This window comes from Anas acuta, chromosome 2, assembly GCF_963932015.1.
Source record: "Anas acuta chromosome 2, bAnaAcu1.1, whole genome shotgun sequence".
NCBI classification, from domain to species: domain Eukaryota; kingdom Metazoa; phylum Chordata; class Aves; order Anseriformes; family Anatidae; genus Anas; species Anas acuta.
The window spans coordinates 116089413-116101784 of NC_088980.1; the positions used below are offsets into that span (position 1 = coordinate 116089413).

At 38.7% G+C, this 12372-nt stretch overlaps 1 protein-coding gene across 8 annotated transcripts in view; it reads left to right on the top strand.

The window, feature by feature from the left end:
* The window catches only part of CHST9 (carbohydrate sulfotransferase 9), a 97121-nt gene that overhangs the window by 63651 nt on the left and 21098 nt on the right, over positions 1–12372 (top strand). Inside the window, exon 1 of one of the 8 annotated variants that reach the window (XM_068671824.1) lies at positions 508–665. The exons of the other annotated variants lie outside the window; for them this stretch is intronic. The gene's annotated coding sequence lies outside the window, so the exon portion shown is untranslated. Of the gene's footprint in view, positions 1–507; positions 666–12372 lie in introns of those variants that run through there. 8 annotated transcript variants of the gene reach the window in all.

Here is a 12372-nt window from a genome sequence, read left to right on the forward strand (position 1 = left end):
AAGAAATACTATGTTTTGCCTACCAGCTGCATGCCATGCCTGTGAGAATTTGCCACAGGACTTCTTTTCTCTGTACCCCTCTGATGGATAAACAATCACAGAGGGCTGGAAAAGTGCTCCAAGGGGTGTCCCAAGCCTGTGGCTTTGCTGTAGTCTTTCCTGGCTGTTACTGCCAATCACAGAGAATGAAGAAGGCACTCAGGGACCCTATCTGCCAGGCCAGTGTAATGCTAAGGCGTGCAGAATGCAAGTATTAGCTTACACATGCTTTCAACGGGCACGGCATGCAGTCGTGTTGCTGTGCTTCTGTGTTGTAGGGCTTGTTTGTCAGTGTTGTGCTCAGCTCCTCGCCAAAGCTTGCTATAGAAGGCCTTGGTCTGGTGTTACCTGTTTTTATTTTAGCTGCTGTTGGCAGTCTGACAAGTTAAGTTGTCAAATGTGTCTGCTGTAGTGAGAGGGGTGTCAGGGGTGAATGAATATGCCATATATGTGAACCTGAATGAGACCAGGAGCAGGAGGGGACAGTAATGCCAGACCACTGGTGACAGCTCTGGGAAGGGGGAGAAGCAGTGACAAGGACCTACCATGCTGGCAGCGTGATTTATTTATGTATTTTAAGCTGCATTGCCTCAAATGAAGTCTTTAGAAACATCTTTACAACAAAGGTTTGAAATTCAGATGGTTTCAAAACTAGGCAGCTATATGTCTATGTGGGCAATTATATTTCCTGTATGTCCTGTATTCTTTGAGGGAATGCTACTGTATTACATTGTGGAAGACCTGCAGGTGGGATATTAATGTTCCACCAGATAGGAAAGATGCAGGGAATCATGACAATGTACTTTAGAACCATTGCTTATGATTAAGGGACATGCATACCCAAAGCATTGCCTTTGCATCTGTGGACTTGTGATCAGGTCTTTTAGTAGGGGCTTTGTCCCTCCACAATTAGACATGCTCACACTTTCTATTCTATAGTTCAGAGGTAAGTAGCATGAGAATCCAGAGGTTAGTGCATGTGTGTACCCTCTAATAAAAAGTGAGAAAATAAATATGCTGTGGATTCTTTATGGCTAAGGAAATTCAAACAATTTATCTTTAGCACAATTTGGAATTACAAATGCAAATCAGCCATGATAACTGTGGATTATTGTAATATTGCTTAGGCTGGGTGATAAGGCTACTGAGGCAAACTTTTCCTGGAACTCCATTCATGGTGCTGGCTATCTACTCATTAAAACTTTGTCTTTTATGGTTCAGTCTTATCTGTGCAGGCATCAGGATCTGCCCATCTGTAGTATGTGCTGGGTGCTTCGATGGCCCACGTAAGTGTTTCCGTGCTGGGATTGTATTACAGGACCAGGATTTATGGGCTGAAATTCCTTTTTCTCTGTGTGTCATGATGAACTTCACTGCAGCGTAGCTCCTGCTGCGTTTCCTGGAAAGATAAGGTGGACACCTGAATTCACAGTTCCAGTGATTGAATGTTATTAAGGGAAGCTGAAAATTAGGTTTCGTAAAATATCTGCACCACTTGTAATGGCATTCCCTTGTGTAGCTTGCAGCCTAGAAGGGAATAGCACTTCTGATTCCAGTAATTTACAAAATAGATTATGACCAGCTTAATTGTGAGGCTGAGAGAATTTCAAAAAAATTAGAAAGTGAAGTTCTGTGTGTTTTTTATTTCTCATGCATTTTAAGCAAAGCAGGTAGAGGGCACTAGGTGCTAACATTCAGGCTATCTGCTCCATTGTACTGGTTGTGGGCAAATCACTTTGCTGGTCTTCAGCTGTGATTGTAGGTAGCCAGATTTTTACATTGGAGTAACCTGGGAGCACTCACACAATCTATTAAAACAGCAGTTGGAGTTGTAACATCTTAAACTGCTAAAAGTAGGCCTCCTGCTAGGACTTAGAGGAAGTGTGAGAATACTACAGCCATTGATTCGGGAGTTGTCTGTGCAGGTGAAGTTTAGAACTGACACCTGGCTTTGACAACTGAGACATGTATTGTTTTGTGTGGATTTTGTTTTTCATTTTGAAAATAAATGAAGAGAGAGGCATTATTTGCCATGAAAATGAAACTCTAGAGGAAGAGAGAAGGAGGAAAGCCATAGGAGCTGTACTGTATGAACAAAGCTTAATTAAAATATTAATTAAGTTAATAAATTAAAAATATATTGTATTTAATCAATGCAGTATAATTAGACGCAGTGTTTAAGAGTTGTTATGATGACTGTTGGGCTATTTGTATTCTTTAAATGGATGTCTGTTTTATGAACAAAAATCCGCAACAGCTCAGTTGTTAAAAAAAAGTCTCATGTTTTTCCCTAGTGATTTTTGTTGAGTTCCAGGGGAGCAGAACCCCCAAAACCAGCAAATTGACAGGTGGTAAATATATATATATACATACATACATATATATATATATATAATTTTTTTTTTTTTTTTTTCATATACACATTCTTGTAATGTCTCCTAAACACGTGATGTTGCCAGTGTGTGACCTGGGAGAATGGTCTGGTATTAGCATGTGGCTTAGGATGCTGCAGTTCAGCCCTCTGCTCCCAATACACTTTCTATGTAACTTTGGAGGTCTGTTTATTGCTAAGCTTTGCACACAGAGCATAACATTTTTAATATTCAATTAGTCTTTCTTTCCTTTTCCTTGGAAATTCATTTAAACACAACACTCAGCTCAGTGAGAGAGGTCAACACCACCCTATGTGAGGAGAGCCTGGTGGTAGGGCATTCCCCCAGAGCAGGAGGCCATCACTGTGCCCCTTCCAAAAAGGAAGGATTTTCATGTTCTTCCATGTTTAAGGTCTCCCACGTGTGCTTTAATAACAAAACCGTGTGCTTGTGCTGAGATCTTGGTACCTGAAAGCAGAACAAGTAAAGAAGGAATATTTTGTTTGTGGCACCTAGAGGAACTTTGGTATTTCCAGGCTGCTTCACTGCTCAGCACTGCCAGAGTTTAGGCATAGTCAATGGGCTTTACCTGCCCAGGGATCAAGAACTGAGAGTGATTTCACTTGTTGTCTGGTGCACCCCACTATTGAGAGCTGTATGAGATACGAACTTGACTTCACGTGTGTCTTGCCTGCCTGCCACCACCTGGGCATGTCACTAAGATGTGTTGGACTTGCCAGCTGAAGGTCTCCAAATGCTGAAGTAGTTGAAACTGGTGCCTTTTTTTTTTTTTTTGTATTTTTTTTTGTCTTGTGTTGTTGCACATAAAAACAGCAATACTAGGTCAGACCTGGTCTCTGTCTTGCTCAATATCCTGACAGCAGTGAAACCTCCTCACATTACTTTCCCAAACTCCAGCAGTTTGTGTTTCAGGGACTTCCTGTGCCAGAGGTGGTTTCTGTTTGCTTATCAGCCCCCAAAGGATTTCCCGTCTCTCAGCTTGTTCAGTTGTCCCCTGAATCCATGTAAAGTTTTAGCAGCCGTAACATCCCCTGGTGAAGAGTTCCCGAGTTTCCTTTCCCAGTTGCGTGGAGAGCTGCTTCCTCATGTTTGTTTTGAACCTGCCATCTGCCTGCTTCATCCGATGCCCCTGGCCTTGTGTTAGAAGAGGCAGCGAACAGTCAGTTCTGATTCACCCCTTCCACGTCACTTATGATTTTGTAGATCTCTATCATACCTCCTCTGGATCATTGCTTTTCCAGATTTCATAGTGTTGCTCCTTGTAAGCCACTCTATGCTTTCAGTCCACCATCTTACCCCCTTTCATTCTATGCCATTCCTGTCTCATCATTCACATGAGTTGAAGGATCAGAATTGCACGTAATATTTAAGACGTGGGTATGTGTATACAGTAACACAACAGTTCCTTTGTTTTTCCAGTAGTTTTCAATTTGCTTTCTCTAGCTTGTGAGCACATAGCTGGCATTTGTGTAGTTTAGCCACCCCAGTATCTCACTCCTGAGTAGCAAAGAGTTCTGAACTCAGTTCATCATCCATCACTCTTTAAAGTAAAAATGTTTTTCTCTGCTTTGCATCAATTTGCAGAAATTGCACTTCACATGTCACTGGATTAGTTACTTACTCTTGTCCAAAGTTCTTTAGCCTCTGTCATTTCTACACCTTGCTCAGGTGTAAAAATAGTATCAGCAACAGCTGTGGTCATCTCCCTATGCAGTCCCTTTCTTGTGTGATTTTTAAGAATATACTGAACATCTCTGGTCCTTTCTCAGCCTCCTGCCGGATTCTGTTTCTGACTTTCTTCCACAGTGAGAAATGACCATTATTTCCTATGCTTTGTTTGCTATCTTTTAAATATTTTCCAAATTCATGCAAAGATATTCTCTCTAATTCTGTGCCTGTTAGGTTACCTTAAAAAGTCTTGTGTGAGAGATTATCAAATACCTTTTGGAAATCCAAATAGACAGTGTGTCTGAGTAGAGGAGGAAAAAAAAAAAAAAAAAAAAAAGTCCCATACAATGCAAGCCCTGAAGGAAAATAGCAGGCAGACAAGAGACTTGTTATTGTTGCTCATCTGAACTGTTCAGTCATTTGTGACAAATATTGGTATTCTGGTGCTGATGGTTCAGTAGCAGCTGAACAGATGAGGGTTCTGAGGATTTGGATTTACAGCAGGTTTATGCTGATCCACATGTGAGCTTCCTTAGAAGGGGACTTCTCCTTGCCCCAGCTGTCATCCCCAGCCATGCGTCTCCATCCATACAGCCCATGTGGCTTTTCTGAGCTGATATGATCAAAAATCAGCCTATTAAGTAAGATGAGGATTTTTAGCTGATTTGGGTCTGTGATATGTCTTGACCACACAATGCAAGGCCACTGGGACTGTCGTAATGGAGGAGGAAAAGCACGTCACTGTGGCAAAAGTGCTCTTCGTTTTTGCCAGGCTTGAAGCAGTTTAGACCAGTCATGAAACCAAACACTAAGAAAAGTTGTGGGTCTGTAGTTTGTCTCAAGGGGTAATTTTATTAAGATAATTTGTATATTGAATATTAGGAGATGGTTGTGTGATCCTGTTTGGTTTTCCTTTTCCAGCAAAGAACTTGGCATTAATGGAATTGATCCCAGTTTCCATTATTGCAGTGATTGAGACTGTTGTAATTTTTACTGTATTGGACTTGACTTTCAGGCTATGTAGTAGGAACTGTAGGTGTCTGTATTTTTTTCTGAGATTCTGGGAGATGGTTGTCTGTAACCAAGGGGGCAAAAAATGTGGACTGTTGAAAGTACGGACATTACTGATATGTTTGTATGAACAGAAGAAATCTGAAACTCTGAGTTGTTTGCAGCTCTGCTGTTTCAGAGTCTCCACCTATATACCTAATTAACTATCTATTTAAAAATGCTGCTCACTCCTTTCACTCCCTATCAGCAACATAAGGACACAAAATTAATTTTTCTGAAGATTTGTTCCTCATTATACCTGCAATACTTGCACCTAGCCTTTATACTGTAAACAATCCAAAGTATACAAATCACTTTAATTATAGCAGAAGGTCAATATGTTTGTGATGCCCAAAAGTTATTGGGGTGTGTGTGAAATGCTCAGTTATCACATTTTCTTTTTTAAATCCCTTACAAGGCATGAAATTCAGCCCTATAAAATTGGATATTTTACTATTCACAAACTATTTAAGTAATATCAGTTGGAGTGGCTTTAGTCCAATATACTTTCTAATCTGAAGAGAATTTTTCCATGTTGCCATTGTATTTCTATTCACATTATTTAATTAGATTTTATATAAAAAAAAAATCAGTTATTAAAAAAAAAAAAAAAAGTAATAATAGGCTAAATAGAAATATGCCTTTTTTCCTTAATCTGTGGAAATACAGGAAGACCTTGCCCCTGCAGTTAGCAGTAAGCCAATAGTATGTTAAGTTTTGTTGATAATCAGACACAATATTGACTGAGTTCCCCTGCCAGAAGGAAAGAGAAATGTCTCATCCTGAGTGCTCAGTTCAGTAGAAAGTAGTAATTTACATGTGAATAATGGTACCATATTATGAATATGTCACTTAGCACTTGCTGAAGCTTACTTGGTCAGTAATTCACATTGCTGATTCATGTCAGGCACACAGGAATTTTTTTTTTAAATGCCTGGAAAAGAATACAGTTCACTGGGGAGATGTGGAATATGTAAAAGTGGTGAGCTTTTTCATTCATAAAAATATATTTTAATTTAATTACTTAGGAATTCTGAAAGAGTTCTTTACACTTTCTTGCCCTTGCAGAAGATGCATTAATCTTGCCCTCAGTTTGGGGTACTGTCACTGCTGTCAGTAATAATGCATACCCATTGTCTGCAAACCAGGACTGCGTAGACTTGTCTCTTAAATTAGTCCGTCAGCCATTGTGATTTTAGTTGTAAAATTCTACCTCCCCTTATTATGCACGTTACATCCTACAGTGACAAATGGGAAGATTACTTAGTGTGTTTTCTGAGGGCTGCTATGTAAATAGTATGCTGTATGGTCATGTTCTTCTCGTAGGTCTCCATAAAACTGCACCTGCACATTTTATAGATGCAAATTGGACCAAGGTATTAGGACCATATGCATGCACACAAAAGCTTTGTAAGCAGCAGTATTATTTTGGGGGGACAGAAAATACGTGTGTGTGCAAAACCTGCAGATGTGGTTTTAAAGCCCACCTGAGAGTTTACCTTCTGTGTGTGAAAAAGGTGCACTCTACCTAAGAACAACTCCTTAGCCTCTGCCTGAGTGATCAAATTGATACACTGCATCATTTAGGCTGTCGCCGTTGGGGTACCTCACAGTTTCTGGGCACTGGATGCTACCTTACTGCTGTTATTTTTAGTCTCTGTTTAATTAAAAGAAAACATCTAACCATGTTTTCGGTGGCATATGTGAGATCAGTTTTCGTAATTATTTCTCCACCTGAACTCGATTCATCACCCCTGCCTCTTCCCACTTTTGAGCACTGCCAATACCAGAGTTGGCACAGCAAGGATGGCACCTAGAGGGAGTAACAGTGGAGATTTCTAAAGTAAGCAAAAGCCTCCTGCCAAAGCAGAGTATGGTGCTGTTTGTAAGGCTTGGAGCATCAGGGTGTTTCACCTGCAGGAAAGGAGGTGGTTGCAATTAGTGTACATGCAATATACGCTCAGTTGCTACTTGGCTGGAGAAAGTTAGTGGTAGGGCATATTACAAGCTCGAGCTGCAGGTTTGTCTTTAAAGACATTAAGCATACAAGGTTTTTGTTTGTTTGTTTTTCAAAAGCCAAAATATGGTTTAATGTAGCAGTATTATATTCTTTGCAGACTGGGCATCAGAGTTGATTTTGGATTATTCATCTCATAAAATTCTGAATAAATAGCTCTCTCATGTGAATTTTTTTTGACTTCTATGCATAGATTATTATATAACTTTTTTTCCTAGTCCACTCTCATTCCAATATGGAGGATACAGTTTGAATTGTCATGTTTGAAGAACATATTCAGAGAACATGGCTGAAATGTTTTTTATATGTCTGAGGAGATTTTCCTGTTAAGGTTTGCTTGTACATCAATATGGGCTCTTCTTTCAAGGAACTCCTTAAAATATTATCCGTTCACTATCTTTAAAAATAAAATAATAATAATAATAATAAAAATAAAACAACAAATAAAGCTATCTATGTAGAAATACAGGTATAGCTGTTTAATTTAGCTCTGAACTCCTATGTCAACCTGAGAATCTTACTTCTTTCTAGCAATAATAACTGAGTTTGCATGATCTTTTCAAAGGATAGAGAAACTGTGGGAAGAAGAGGTTTTACAGTGCTGTAGTCACCGAGAGTTGACTCAAATTACAATAAGAAAATAAGTAGTCTTACTTGGTAATATAACTTTATTTGGTAACTTTTCAATAATGTAGTCACAAATGGCAAATGTTAAAACTGTATTCTCGTAATAGTTCACATATCAGAAATCAACTACTTTGATTAAGCAGTGTTGTCAAACTATCCAAATCCGTTTGAGAACCAAATCTGCAGCAGTGGTTGAGCTTCCCACCCTCCTCTCTCCCCAACTTCTTATGACTAGCACAAACCTGAACCTGTGTGCATCTTGGATTCGTATTATATTCTCAGTCATAGGTGACCTTTAACAAATGGCTTCCTATAACTATAGCTGAATTCAAGCTCTAGAGTTGGTCGTGAATGGTCATATTCTAGTTATACAAAACGTAGATAAATTTGTACTCGCTGCAGCTCACTGATTGCTGCAGTTTTTTGTTTTGAATCTGACCAATCTAAATGCAGAGCTGTGTATAAGGAAAGGTTATATTTGAGCTTTGTTTCTTTTCTCTTTTCTCCTCCTAATTTTCTCTCACTATAAAATTATCCTGTAGATAATTTTTTAGTTTTCCAGTTGTTAAGGTTCTATTTCGAAGGGCTATTTCACCTTTTCCTCCATCCCCACCCCCCTCTTTCTTCACTCATGGATTAATTGCAAATTCTCATGCATGTAACCTTCCTTACAAATGTGAGCACTGTCTTTCTGTAAGTGTTGCATTCTCATTGGGGAATATTTTGCTTTGAAATTGAATAATTTCAGTGAAGTTATTTGAGGCCAATGTGCTAAGAGCGTGCCTTAGAGTGGCATATTTAGACCTTAAACAAAGAAACATGGCAGATTCAAAGTACAGTTTGTTTATGTAGGCATAACTCAGAATGAGTAGTAAATTGAAAGAATATTTGCTCTCATCACCACTGGTCACTTCCTGGTCTTATGTTGTATAGACAATTCATCTTTTTTATTTCTGAAATACAGAAACTGTAGACTAAAGCTTCCCATGGAGACTTTGCTGTGGGACTCTACTTTGTAATTAATGCCAAGAAGTTGGATTTTTCCACCCCTGTTTGGGCTTGCTGCATGCTTGTCTTTCATGCCACTGCTTCTGATTCAGACCAGAGAAGCTTTGTAGCTCTAATGTTTGTGGTGCAATGATCCTAGCAGGTGAGTCAAAAAAAAAAAAAAAAAAAAAAGGGAAGCAGAAGGAAAAAAAGAGGCTCTGTGTGCATAACTATGTTGAACTTTGTGTGCTGCTTGCCTTTGGTACTGGTGCCTTCATCTTCATATACGATTTCCAGACCATTCTAATTAAGATTGGATGGGCATGGTATGCTTCACAGCTGTACTTTCACTCATTTTCACTACAAGTGAAAGACCAGCAGCTGACCTTCTCTAATGTATGCCACACTGAACGTCATGAGTCCATATGGCTTTGCCTCAAAATAGTTAATTTGACTAAAATTTTCAACTGTGGTCACATTCCTTGTCTGGGTGGGGACAGCCATATGTTCTTAATGTGAGCAGAAAACAGGCAGGAACCAAAACCAAATCCAAACTCCTGCAGTGTTTTAGCCCTACTGTCAGTGCAATGCAAAGCTTCAACTGCCTAACACTATAACAGGATATGTTAAAGATGCAGCAGTATGTCCATGGCTGTATTTCTGCATGGGGTCCATGAGTATGTACATGCATGCACTAGTTACTCTTCATGGTCTTTTCCTTCATGACAGCTCTTAGATTGGTTCTGGCATAGTAAATGCCAGATAGTTTCCCTTCAGTGGAAAGAAGTCAAGGGCAACTATCTCTCATTTAGCGCACACAAAAAAAAGAGCCTTAACATAGGAAGCTGCAATGGACCAGCTGACGGGTGGAAACAGATTGTTTTGTGTCAAAGCCCAGAAACCCACTTAGTGGAAGATGATCGCATAAGCCATTGAGCTCAACAGTGGAGTGTAGTCAGAGAGACATTTTAACAGATGGTGATCTATGCTCTAAATGATCACTATATAAAGCACTATACATACCTAGCAATGTGAAAGTGGAGGCTGGTAGTCCATCTGATTGAAAAAGCAATGAAAATGAAAAAGCGATGGCCCATGCAGTGTGAGAACTGAGGCAGTTTCTACCTGTCATTTGGAACACTCTGTGATGGAGTTTGAGGAAATGCATCTGCTAAGCCATAAGTAACTGATTTTGTCTGCCTAATTGCAGATGAGTAAGATTCCATAGTTTGCTCCATTTGGTTCCTTAGGAGAGCAGGAATCGGAAAACCTTGTGAAGTAGTTAGATAAAAAAGAAAGCATTTCAAAGCAGTTGCATAATGAGCTGTAAAACAAAATTGAAACAAACTATTCTTGTTGCTGGATACAGGATGAATGCCAAATAGGCATTCAAAATAAATATACTACATTGAGCTGGAAACCGTCCAAAGCATGATATCAATATCATGTTGATCTTAAAACCAAATACATCGTCTGGCATGTTTCCATTATCTCAAATCTTCCATCCTTAAAGGAACAAGGTGACAAACCTTTACTTTCCATTTTGCCAGAAATACAAAGCAACAAATTAGGAGAAAACTGCTAGACAGGCCTGCCTACTAATTATTTTAGTGGACGTACTGGCAATTCGGTATCATTTGAAAATATTTGTCAGTGCTGATGAGGTAAAACGCCAGATTTTTAACTTATTTTCTGATGTTTCCTTGCCATAAGTACAGATATACAGTGTTTGCCAATGCAGAATCAGGCTCAAGAATATATTTATATTGCACCCTTCCATCTTTTCTTATGCACAGAATTAATGAATGAAGGTCCTCAATCCTATTAAAATTAATGTTTCTTTATCAGACCAGGAACTTTTTTTTTTTCATTTGGGGTTTCTCTTTGTTTTGAATTTTTTAGGTGGAAACTGAACAGTGTATTTTAATCAACACAAGACTTTTGACTACTGGAACTTGCGTAAATGTTTAGTTTCCCAGGGTCATTTGAACCTCCAAGAGAACAGTTCTGCATCCTTATTAGAGACTGACAATTAAAGGTCTGTTTTCGTATCAAAAGTAATCATGAAAAATTAACTGGGGAGACCTTGGAATGCTGTGAGAATTTCAGTGTTTTGAGATGGCCAACTTTCCTTCATTTGCTTCAATCAGTATCAACTTGAGTTTCTTTTTATGTTTCCTACTGCCAGGGCAACTTATGAGTTGGCATTGTGACAGCTGAGGATTATGCAATACCATGAAGATGTGATTAATACATTTTAGGCCACCGTGATCATATTCAGTTGCATAATTATCACAGAGGCGCAAAAATAATCAAAACTAGGTTTTGAAGGCAATGCTCTAAGTTTTAGTTTTCCAAATTCCATATTAGGAGGAAAATATTATGTGTGTCTGAAGAAGCTGTGTGGCTTACAAGTCCTGGAGATTCTGCAGCTAATTTATAGGAAATGCATGTTTTTGTCCTAAATATTTAAATCTTTGTATGCCAAATTGCAGGCTCTGTCAGAAGATAATCTGTTAGTGCCACACCTCCTCAGTTAAAAGTCAGAAAACTAAATCTGAGTGTTTCTTCTTCAGGCTCTGGCACCATTAGAAATTGCTGCAAAAGTTTGTCAGAAATAAGTGCTTTGGTTTCCTTTCACTGCTCCAGTAGGATAGGAAACCAGTAATGAAAGGGGCATGGATCATAACAAAATAGGTTGCATATGTGTTTATTTAGGTCTATAAAAATAAAGTAAAATCCAAAGCTGTTAGTGTTTCTGTCACGAACTGGAAAAACAAAATTAAATTGATATTAGAATATCAAATTCTCTCCTCAAAACTGATTTCCTTGTAGTGCTGTTCCCCACATAGCTATGTGAATATGGCTGTTTCAGATTATGAATATGATTGTTTCAAGGCAAGGCTGAGGGTCCCCCTCTTGTTTAAAGAATAAATTAGGATTTGATTTTGGGGAAGAAAAAAAAAAGAAATCCTTTGTTGCTAGGACTTGTAGCAGTCACGTCACATAAATTGTCAGATCTGTGTATTTAAGGAATTTTACACTCTAATTAAATGCAGTAGTAGTCGTTTGCCTTTTGAAATGAAACTTTTCTTTCTTTTGCTATATACTTAGGGAACAAACATGCTGTCATAATTCCTCATGTATCCAACTATTTGAACATAAGAAACAGCATCAAGCTGTTATTTGTTCTGTTGGAGTGTGCTCATATTTCTAATCAATCTTTTGTACCTGGTGATGTTAATTATATTTGAGCTGGAAGTAGTTTAACATTAAAAGGAATTACAGCAGATTAATCTGTAAACCTGCACAAATATCACATTCCTTTGTATGGAGGTAAGCAGGGCACAGTGTGCATAATTACGCACTGTTCTCTGAGTAGGTTGGGAGCGTAAGGCTGAGGAGTTGGTGTTGCAGTTCCTTGTGACAGCATCAATTATGACATGCTCTTGTGTCTTACAGTGGTCAGTTACATTGGAAAATGTACTCCGTTCCTTTCAGTAAGGTAATCTTCCATATTGCAAGAACAAGTAAGCAAAACATTGAAAAATCCACCTTGCTCTGGAAGCAGGAATCAGTGTACTAATTAAG